Here is an 11030-nt window from a genome sequence, read left to right on the forward strand (position 1 = left end):
CACACACACACACACACACACTGATTATTTGTATATGAAACCACCCTTTGCTCAACCCACCGTTACTGTATACTGTACAGACACGAGTCTTTCGTATTAAATAATTTCGCAACGAAAACAAATTTTCACGTAAAAGAAGGCGGGAACTTTGTTTCGCAATAGGCACTGGCTATGCACATATGAAAGCAGTTATTTTCTGAGAAGTCGCTTCAATTTTTTTTTCAGAATAGGCCCTGCTTTGCGCCGGCACATTCCTACACCCAAGCGCTGTTCATGGGTCAAAGGCTCAAATAAGTATAGCGAAGTTGAAATATCTGAAGCTCGATTACGATATATAGAAAATCGGCAAACAGCCAAGCGCAACGTGAACAAGCGTCTCTTGTAACTTCAACCTTGGCCTCCGTGACTAACTCGTGACGTGTCCTTGACGGAGGTAATTGATGAGGCCACACTTGAGCAGTGCTGCTGTTGCAGATAGCGCGGCATACCGAGGATGACGTCACCGCGTTCGCTCAGCAACTCAAGAAGCCCTGCGGCCACAGGCTCTGTTTTTTGCCGAAAACTGCTATTCGCGTTTACTTTTGAGAACCACCACATCGCTTTTCGAATTCAGCAGGGATCAAACTACCCTTACAGGCTCCAAAGTCTTTTTTTTTTCAAAAATGGCTTCAGCTTCCCCATAGGAGCGACAAATTTAGTCTTTCGTGAACTGTTAGAACTATATTACAAGCAATTCTTACAAGCTCGGCACAACTTTTTGAAGGACGTGTTGCTGTTTACAACGTCAACCTACAATGGCAGCGTTTGTTAGTGTGCGAACCTGCATATTCACCTACAAGAGTGAACTCAGCTGGTCAAACTAAAATATGGACAAAGAACGTTAACTAAGTGCCAGTTATGAGCCTCTGATGAAAGAGAATAGAGCGGTGAGAAAGAAGAAATGTTTAGTCAGACATATAAGAAGCCAATCCCCCAGCGTGGGTGTGTGCCATAGTTATAGGATCTACTCTACTCTACATATAAGAAGCGCGACCGGAAACTTATTCATAACACACGAAGAAGGCCAGACACTAGCAAACAACCAGAAAATCATTATCTGACCGGTGTAGATTAATGTCTCGCTATATCAATCAGTAGAATTGCGTGCATGTATTTAAGGTATCTTAGCGAATCTGTGCAGAATCTGTGGCATATTAAGTGTACCAAATAGAATATCTATGACACCACACAAAGCTTATTAGTTTCTTATGCATGCCTTTTATAGAAATGCCCTTGCTAACACGCAGCTTGGAAAGCAGCATGGGGTAGCCTATTTGCGCTGAATAGCCTATATTCCGCCCACTTGTCAGTTATTTTCGTTTTATTGCTCTTCATCGTAAAGTATAATAATAATAATAATAATAATAATAATAATAATAATAATAATAATAATAATAATAAATATAGATAATATGAATGTAATATAATGCCACGCCCACTTCTTGTCTTGTTTTGATGTATTCGGGTTTGACCGGCAGGGACGGTTATCAACGCTCGACGCTGTCCGCGAAGTAGTGTTCTAGAAGCGTCGCGATTGTAGTAGATCGGTTGTTAAGATTGCGCCCCGCACGCGAATGTTCCAGTTTGTCTAGAGATAACGCCGCCAACAAGTCGATATTGCTGGAAAGTTCGATAGCGCCTGTATAAAAGCCAACGCGCTAGATCGCTTGTCAGTTGATCGACGACGACGCCCTGTTCGCCGCTATCATTGTACAGCGTGCATTGCTGTAGTCCTAGTTCTCATTTCCGGCCAACAAGTTCGGCCAAATAACAGTTTCATCCTACAAACGTCGACGTGCTGTGTTCGTCGACGTCACGACCACGTGACAATAATAATAATATAATAATAATAATAATAATAATAATAATATAATAATAATAATAATAATAATAATAATAATAATGTTATTATTATTATTATTATTTCATTGTATACACAACACGGATGAAAGAGGGAGGGGCACGCTGACAACAGCCACATCTAATCGCCTACAATCGGCTACAATCTGCGGACCCGTACAAGTGCAAGTCCGCAGAGGCCCCGTCCAGATTACCCAAGCACTGCAGCAGATCATCTTTGCGACTGAACGAATAGTCCCGCTCATGCACTAGACGATGCTCTCCGAAGGCGGGGTTACCGGTTATGTGTGCATCCGTCTTTGGGGAGGAAATCCCGAAGACTTTTTAAAATTTTACACGAGAACTGCAGGGTACAGTGTTTCCTTGCTTTTTCGGGAGAAGGAAATAAAGAAAATACAGAGAAAAATGAAGCAGGGGGAAAGAGAGAGGAAAGAAAGTAGGAAAGTAAACAACTGATGCGGGCGGTAACAGAAGATCTCGCCGGGTCATATAGTGACGTCATCACGTGATGATTTTTTGCATCGCTCATGTTGTCCCCAACGCTGCGGCACACCGACGGTCAATTTTCGCGCTCGATGAGGTATATAAGGTTTTCACCTTAATAACTACAAATTAACGCAGAAAAATGTCCATAAGTGGGAGGGTAGATCGGTCCATGTCACGGTTGCGCAACGGTGGACTAATACGTAGCGCCACTGTTTGCATTGCACTGCAAACGGGTTTGAGCCTTTTAGGGAGTTTCGGGCTCGACGCATAACGTGCATCCAAAAGGTACTACGCAAAACCCCCTTCCAAACGAGGTTCAAAAGGAGGTTTTATTTACATCCTTTAAGGGGGTGATTAGACGGAAGTAAGGAGGTAAATTTGTGTTTTTATTGAACTCATTTTGAGGGCTTGAACGGAGCGCATTTGAAGTTTTTCTGGTTCTTTGAGAGCTTTAAAGCCTCCTTTTGGAGGTAAAGTTGTTGTTTTATGTAAGCCATTTTGGGGGCTTGAACAGAGCGCATTGAGAGTTTTTCTGCTTCTTTTGAGAGCTGTTAAAGCCTCCTTTTATACGAAGCCCTAGAGCGGTCGCGAAATGAAAAAAAAAAGTTTTTAGGCAGTATATTACGTTCACCGGCCAATTTCAGCTACTATTCATCACTAGGACATATAGAAAACGGACACCAAAGTATTTATGCACAATCATGACATTTGCATACAAGTACGCACGGCACAGGAATCGAACTCGCGACCACACGCACTCAAAGCAAGTACTATAACCATTACACCACAGCGCCACCACTTGCAAGTTTGTTATATTCGTGGGCTTATATATGTACCAATGTATGTACAAAGCGGCTGGTAACCCGTCGGCACAACTTCGAACTTCTGTTCTTGTACCATCGGCGTGTGTTTGCTCTTGCGGAAGGTCAATACATAATTTGTGGGGCGTCATGCAGGCCGAGCCGATCGACGTAAACACCCTCGGCTCCGAATTCTCCGGTTCACCGGTCGTGCGCTAGAAAAATTATAAAGTGTGCCCTCTTACGCTCGCGCTAAATTCGTGAATACCAGCGTGAACAAAGGTATCTTCAGATGAGCGAACGTATGTGCATTCCATGAGCGTATGCCTGTGGAGCAATTTTCGTTTATTTCTGCAGCCACGAACTGCGCGCGTCCAGATGCGGCAGCGTCTTATGAGGCGGTTCGAAGACCGCCTGCGTTTCTCATATGAAAGCTACAAACGCAGATGCCCCACTTAGAAGAACACGTAACGCGCCTACATTAAGTGCATTTAATGCGCGTTGTACTGCCAGCGAGCTGCACGCAGGGGCAGCAGCGCGCTCTGAGCAGCTGAACAAAAATCTGTTTCCGCAATTGGCGCTTATTCGCAATGCACCCTTTAGCGCGGACCGCCTGCGTTCGCATATGAAAATTACACACGCAGAAAATTCCAGAGTTACAAGGACATTGTAACGCGCCTACATAAAGTGCGTTGAATGCACGCGTACAGCCGCGAGCAGCACTTCTGAGCAGCTGAACGCTTATCTATTTCCGCAATTAGCGCTTATTCGCAATGCACGCTTTAGCACGGCATTCAGTGATTCTCTATACACATATTCAGTATTTGTTTGCTTTCATACTCGGATACTACCTACATTTCTTACTAATTAGCTTTTATTGGTAAGCATCACGCCACCGCGTTAAAGCGAATGCCTAGACGCGTGCCCCAAGGTCAAGGTCAACCTCCCCAGTTTACGAGTGACAGGTCTCCCACAAAACAAAAAAGTTAATGTACTTGCACTTCTCTCTTGTGAACGTCCATGTGTACTTGGCCCTCCCCCTCAGACAGATGATGCAGTACCCATTAAAAAAAAGCATTACCCTCTTCCTCGATGGAACAGCTGTTCTTGAGAAAATATGGTTCTGTTGAATGACTTCACCACAGCAGCAGAGAGGTTGCTTGTTTGCAATTCAGAATTTCACAATCGTAACACAGAAACACGAGGGACTGTAGCAAATATGCAGAAAACTGGAAAAAACTATCATATGTGCACTCCCTCGTCCACCTGCACACTACGTTAAACTTTATTTATACAACAGCAACCTTCAATTATGCTACTATTGATAAAAGATCACCCAATCTACGTTAGAACACAGTGATGACTTTCTGTCTTCTGTTGCCTATCTTCTACAACGTGTCATAATCTGTGAATCATCTGTTCAATGGTATTTGGTAATAAAACACAGCAGTTACATTGAGCAGGCAGTGTTTCAGCAATTTGTTTTGCAAGCACAAATTCATTTCTTCAATTTGCATGCACGACAAGTAGTCATACTTCAGTTGATACAAGAAGCCAGTGGTTGCAACATTTTATTGGAATCAAAACAGCAGCAGTTCTCGTGTCAATGTAAGGATATAGGTATATATTTCCATCGTCGTGCAAGAACCTACTCCCAAAACTGAACACGTGGAACAACATATACAGTACAGCCTAAGCACTATACATAATTCACAGCAGTAAAGCAATACGAAAGTAGGGTGTAAAATCTCATCATGATGCGCACTAACGTGTGCACTTCACCGTGCCAGTAAGTAAGTATAATCCAAAAAAATAAGCTACCCAAGGAACTTGGTGTCAGCCTACACACGAAGGCACTAATTAGTACAATAAGGCTAGCATCACTTTTGGGAAATATGAAACCGTGTAGACAGGCAGTTGTACAGTTTTTTATTGCATTAGTTTGCTCTATGGCATCAAAACATGTCGCAGATGATTTTGGAGTTGAGTTTCCTACAAAAAAGCCCAAAATAGACCTGTGGTGTTGACTGTAGGTCCACTTACCAAGGTGCATAAAAGCATTCAGCAATGCCCACAAAATTACAAGGTTGCCTCCATATGTTGCTGTACATATTTACTCACAGATACCTGGAAGACATCGTAAATTTCTGGAAGTGTGCTTGGGAACTTGTCGGCATAATCACATGACTGCAGTGTACCAATACTTCTAATATGCTAACAAGTACAGCCATGCTTCTATGTTTTTATGCCAGCTAGTGCCATCTGTAACTCAAAAGTTCATCCTTAATTCCTCACTTGATGGCTTACGCATAATTACCACATTGAAAATAATCCAAGCACCATGGCTGCAACGTCAACTTGCAATTAGGCAATCACAGGCACTAAATACAAAATTCCTGTAAATAGTGACTGGTCGCTTTGCACACTGGATCCTAGGACTTGATATGCCATGAGGATGAATAAAAATTGACCACACATATATAGAGACTGTGAAACAGTCAGAAGTTCAGTTCATAGGTAAGGAAAACGTGAAAACGAAATCAGAACACATAGCAACAAGGGGACGGAACGACACACTACTAACAACTGAAGTTGAACATGTGCTTCGCTTTTTTAGTCATGCGTGTTTATATCTTTCTGTGGTTTTGATTACACTTCAGTTACTAGTAGCGTACTGTCCTGTCTGCCCCCTTCATTCCTCTATGGATGTGTGATTGTTTAGTTTTGTAATTTTTTCGTACTGTGTGTTTACATCTTTCTGTGGTTTCGATTAAACTTCAGTTGCTAGTAGCGCGTTATCCTGTCCCCTTCATTTCTCTGTGCTGTGATTTTTTTGCACCCCCCTTTTAACTATGAATATACACCAACTCGCCCAACTGCCCCTGTTAAGACTTATGTTTGCTGAATAACACTGGGTCCACTCAGCGTCTTTTTAAACAATGCGAAATTTTCAAATGCACACGATATCAGAAAGGTTGCACGCAGTATTGCGCATAACACTCTGCATCAATACCAGTGTTGGCCTAAATGTGGTAAGATGTACGAGCTGTTCGACATAGTGTAAAGTGAGGCACATCAGGGTGTTCCCACAATCATGGGTGTCGGCAGGGATTTGCACAAAGGGCACCTGCCGCCATCAAGACACACCAGCACTTGACCCCACCCAAGCTACACCAATGCTCTCCTGCTCACCAGGCCGACACGTTACGCCGCCTTGCACCCCAAGACAAAATCCTGCCGACACTCATGGCCACAATACACTTGACTTGAACACAGACTGGTGGGCAAGCAACACTTGCTGCTTTGCCAGAAGTGTATTCCTGAAAATTACACAAAAAAGAAGTCCACTAAGATTTCTGTATACATAAAAATGAATGTCTTACCGAAGATTCGCACTTGACTATCCTTATTGCAGACATTTTGTCAAAACACGAAATGAATACAAAATTGAGATGCTGCTAAGTACTTCCTTGTGAGCGTTTCACTTCGTGTGCACAGGGCGAAAAACAAACGGATGTAAAAAAAATGCGAAACACCACCAGAAGTGTACTCTTGCCATGTTTACCATTATGTGGGTAGTTTTTGATGTCAGTAAAGTTATCACTATAAGTACACTTTAAAAGGGTTGTGAATGTTAGCAAGGTCTTGATTAACCGCACCTACTCTGTTTAGGAGTGAAGATTGGGCAACTTGGCACTGAACCATGGCAAAAATAAACAGCGCACTTCTAGTGAGGATAAACTAAGGCCTGGGCACAATAACAGCGCTTTCACCTTGTCAAATTGTCTCAACAGTCATGATACTATGTATTGACCTTGAAAACTATGGCAACATAATGCAAAACAGCAAATTAACGAGATGGAATAAACAAGATGATTCAACAATCTGGTTCAACAGACTCAACAGCTGACTTATATCAATGCGATTAAATTAGCCTTGCACATCTCCTAATGGCTAAGAATATACACATGTAACCTTGGCAAATTCCACTGTTGATACGTGACCAATGAAGTTGCATTCCTTCCATGCCGTTGAATGGCCGTTCCTTCTTCTCTGTTTTCACTGTTTTCTGATTTTCATTGTTTTCACTAGCGTAAATGTTTACCCTTTTTGATTTTGTCACTTTGCAGATGGCATACGTGTTTTGCCTTTGAATGTGCACGTTTCTTCTGCTTTGTCTTTCCTGTTTCTTTTTGTATGCGTATATGTTTTGCCTTTGAACGTGCACACGTTTCTGCTGCTCTGTCTCTATTTTTGCTCTACTGGGCCTTGTGCACTTCTCAAGCTACCATTGTCGCTTTTCACTTGAGGCCCATTTCCTGTATTTTGCTGGAATAAACATTTATCCATTCATTCAATACCATAAAACGCATGTGCTTCACAATACACACTGCACTTAGCAGATGTCTGTCACATGATATGGCCGTCATTGTATAGCTTTAACATGATTTATTCGTTCTAGCTAAATGAATCCAAGCTAATGATGTTAATGTACCCTGATATGCTATTTCACTGTTCCTTGATGCATATGTATGAAGGTACAGTGCTTATGTACCTTAATATGCTATTTCAGGAGACGGGCAGAGTGCGCAATGCAAAATTGTTGCCGAAAAGTCTTTTCACTTCCTGACAATCTGTGCTTCGGTGGGTTCTCACAGTTGCATGGCGGGAGAAAGATGTCCAGGGTAGTTGACTGCATCCAAGGTAGATGCTGCAAAATGAGAGCGCACGGTCTTGTCACATGTCAATGTGCGCAAATTGACACGATGACGAAGGATTAAAACAAACAAATGAAGTTGGAGAAAAGAATAAATCGAAAACAAAGTTGTCCTTTATGCACATTCCATCATGTGACAATGTGATAACCGTGGCCTTTTGCTCTAATGTATATTCCCTGAAAGCATCATGCCTCATTCATGCTTTATCGCAGGCAAGAAAATTATATCGTGCAAACAACTTTATCAGGGCGCACTCCTGGGTCGATTGACTGGTCGTATGAAGCATGAGTGATATTCACAGAAGTTCCAAAACATGCATCACACATCATTGCTATCTGAGTTTAACGACTTAAATGCGAAGCATTTGTTAAACACTTCTACGACTTTGAACGGATCTATCTACCTATCTATCTAGCCGCCTACGACTCATAGCTCGTGTGAGTGTTTCGTTAATGGGATGTATGCCAAAATTCGTGTGGCATGACACGACTGCATGAAGAACATGAATGATGGGTCTTAACTTGAAAATCATGATATGCATTTCATTAACGACATGATTTACACGTCACTCTCTTGGTTCTCTTGCGACTGTTTCGTTAACTTGATATTTACCAAAATAGGTATGGCGTCACAAGAGTGTATGACGCACATAAACGACAGTTTCTAACTTGCAAATCATGACACGCTTGTCATGTATGGCGTTATTTTGACAACATGGTCTCGGGGGCGCTAGTGGCCGTTTCGCATGCTCCATATACACCAAAATTGGTATTGTGCTGTGTGACTGCACGTCCAACATAAATGACAGCTGGCATAATGAAAATAATGACATGCATGTCATGTACACACGCCACGCTCATGGTGCGCTCGCGGCCGGTTCGCTAGCTTGACATACACCTAAATTGATATAGCGTGACGTGATTGTGCGACGAACATAAATGACATATAGTAACATGAAAATAACGACATGTATGTCATTTACGGCATGGAGCCTGGTGCACTCGCGTCCGGTTCTCTAACTTGATATCATACCAAGATTGGCATAGCGTGACGTGACTGTATGACGTACATAAATGACAGCTGGTAACATGGAACAATGAATGACATGCGTGTAATGAACGGCATGGGTTACATGCCACGCTCATGGTGCGGGCATTTCGCAAGCTTGACATGCCGATTTTCTTTCTTTCTTTTTTTTTTTGCTTTTCATTGCACTTTTCAAGCGACGCAATGTGCAGAAGGTCATCTACAGGTGCATAAGCGACGATAAGGGCTCGCAAAGAGAGAGAACATCAGTATTACTTACCATTTTTGTTCCTGAATGTGCCGAGCACGCAGGGTGCCCATCATCTGCTTGGTAATGCACAGCGGACGCTCGCTTGAGTCGACAGGCCGTCGCGATTATCCCACTCGCAGCACAGCATGTCGCACTGTCGTCAAACCACGCATATCACATCCAGCGGCGAGAACACAGTGAGGCTGCAGGCACAAAACGCGCACACACGACCGACACAGCTGATCACTTGAGAAGTGGTGTTGACAAGGCCTAGCCGGCCTTGCCTAGCTACGACGATCGCGCCGCCGCGGGAACGACTCCCTCCTCACGTTTCTTTCTTTTTTTGTTTTTTTTTTCTTCGCGCGCGCATGCGGCGCGAAGCTTTGTCCCATTTCACTTCGGTAGCGCCTCGTCTGGCTTGCTTTTGACCTGGCGGGGGCGGGCCGAGTAGGCTGCAGCCGCCAAGGCCAAAGGGCTTGCTCGCTTCCTCTCCAGCCGTTCGGAGGGTCTCGTATATCTCTTTCTCTGGGCTATCTGTGCAAGGGATTTTTAGTGTGCTGAAGCATGCCGCCTCTTTCTTTAACTTCTTTCCCCCGCACAGCTGCATGCATGCCCGCCAGCACTGAAGGCATTATGGAAAGCTTCGGAAAAAAAAGAGAAAACATGCCAGAGGAAATGAGATGGGAGTTTTTTGTTCCTCTAACTCCATTCGACGAATGGCGTCAGATAGTGAATTTACCTCCTTTCTTCCACATATTTTCTTAACGAAGTAAAATTGAGGACGCAGAACTTTATTGCACCCACCTCATTACACCCTAAGGTAGTACTGTCCAGATGGAGGTAGTATTAAGGGGGATTGTTGCCCTTAAAACGCCCAATTCGGCTAGTTTGCGTTTGCAGTGTGGGCACGTAGAAAGGTTTTATAGTAGTACTACTATGTCTAATGGCTGTGCAATGTACCAGAAGTATGTACCAGTTGTGTTTGCAATATGCAGGTAGAGCGGCTTTGCAGTAGCGCGATTCAATGACACGGTTGTGCAATCTACTATGACCCCATTGCACCACTGCTTGCAACGGGCTCGTGGAGTCGTGTTACAGTAGCATTTCAGAGCTGGTGACAGTGGTCACGTAGAGTGGAAGAAGCATTGCACACAACTATGACAATCCCAAGGGTTTGGGAGTGGCGCCGTCTTTGTCACCGCGAGTGCCAGCAGTGCTGTACAGGGCTCATGCACGCAGGGCTCATGCTCATTCTTCTGGCCTTGCACGTAGAAAAAGTGTCCGTTTAATGGCGTACAATGCTTGTAGTGTGGTGGCGCCGCTCGTGGACAACCGTCCAAAATGCTTTTGTATATGCATCCAGAACTATCAGCCCCTCACGTTCCTGCACGTGTTAGAGCAAAGTGACGGCCAACCCAATTCACTCTGATGAAGCTCAGTCCGCCTTTAGTAAACGAAATGTTTTGTGTTTTAGACATATGAATGTACAGTTACTCAGATAGATAGATAGATAGATAGATAGATAGATAGATAGATAGATAGATAGATAGATAGATAGATAGATAGATAGATAGATAGATAGATAGATAGATAGATAGATAGATAGATAGATAGATAGATAGATAGATAGATTCTGTTATAGTGCCCTTGGTCCGAGAAGAAAGGCTTCGCATTTAATAGTCAGTGTAATGAAACGGCTCAAAATCGCTACTGAAACTCTTTAATATTTGAAATGTTTATTGTGGCTAATGAAACGCGTTATTGTTTAGCCTGCAATTCCTAGCTTTTATGTGCATTCTAGAAGCATCGGCAAAATGCGCATCTATGGCTGACACTGTCCGAATAATCAAC

The sequence above is a fragment of the Rhipicephalus sanguineus genome, chromosome 3 (genome assembly GCF_013339695.2).
Source record: "Rhipicephalus sanguineus isolate Rsan-2018 chromosome 3, BIME_Rsan_1.4, whole genome shotgun sequence".
NCBI lineage: Eukaryota > Metazoa > Arthropoda > Arachnida > Ixodida > Ixodidae > Rhipicephalus > Rhipicephalus sanguineus.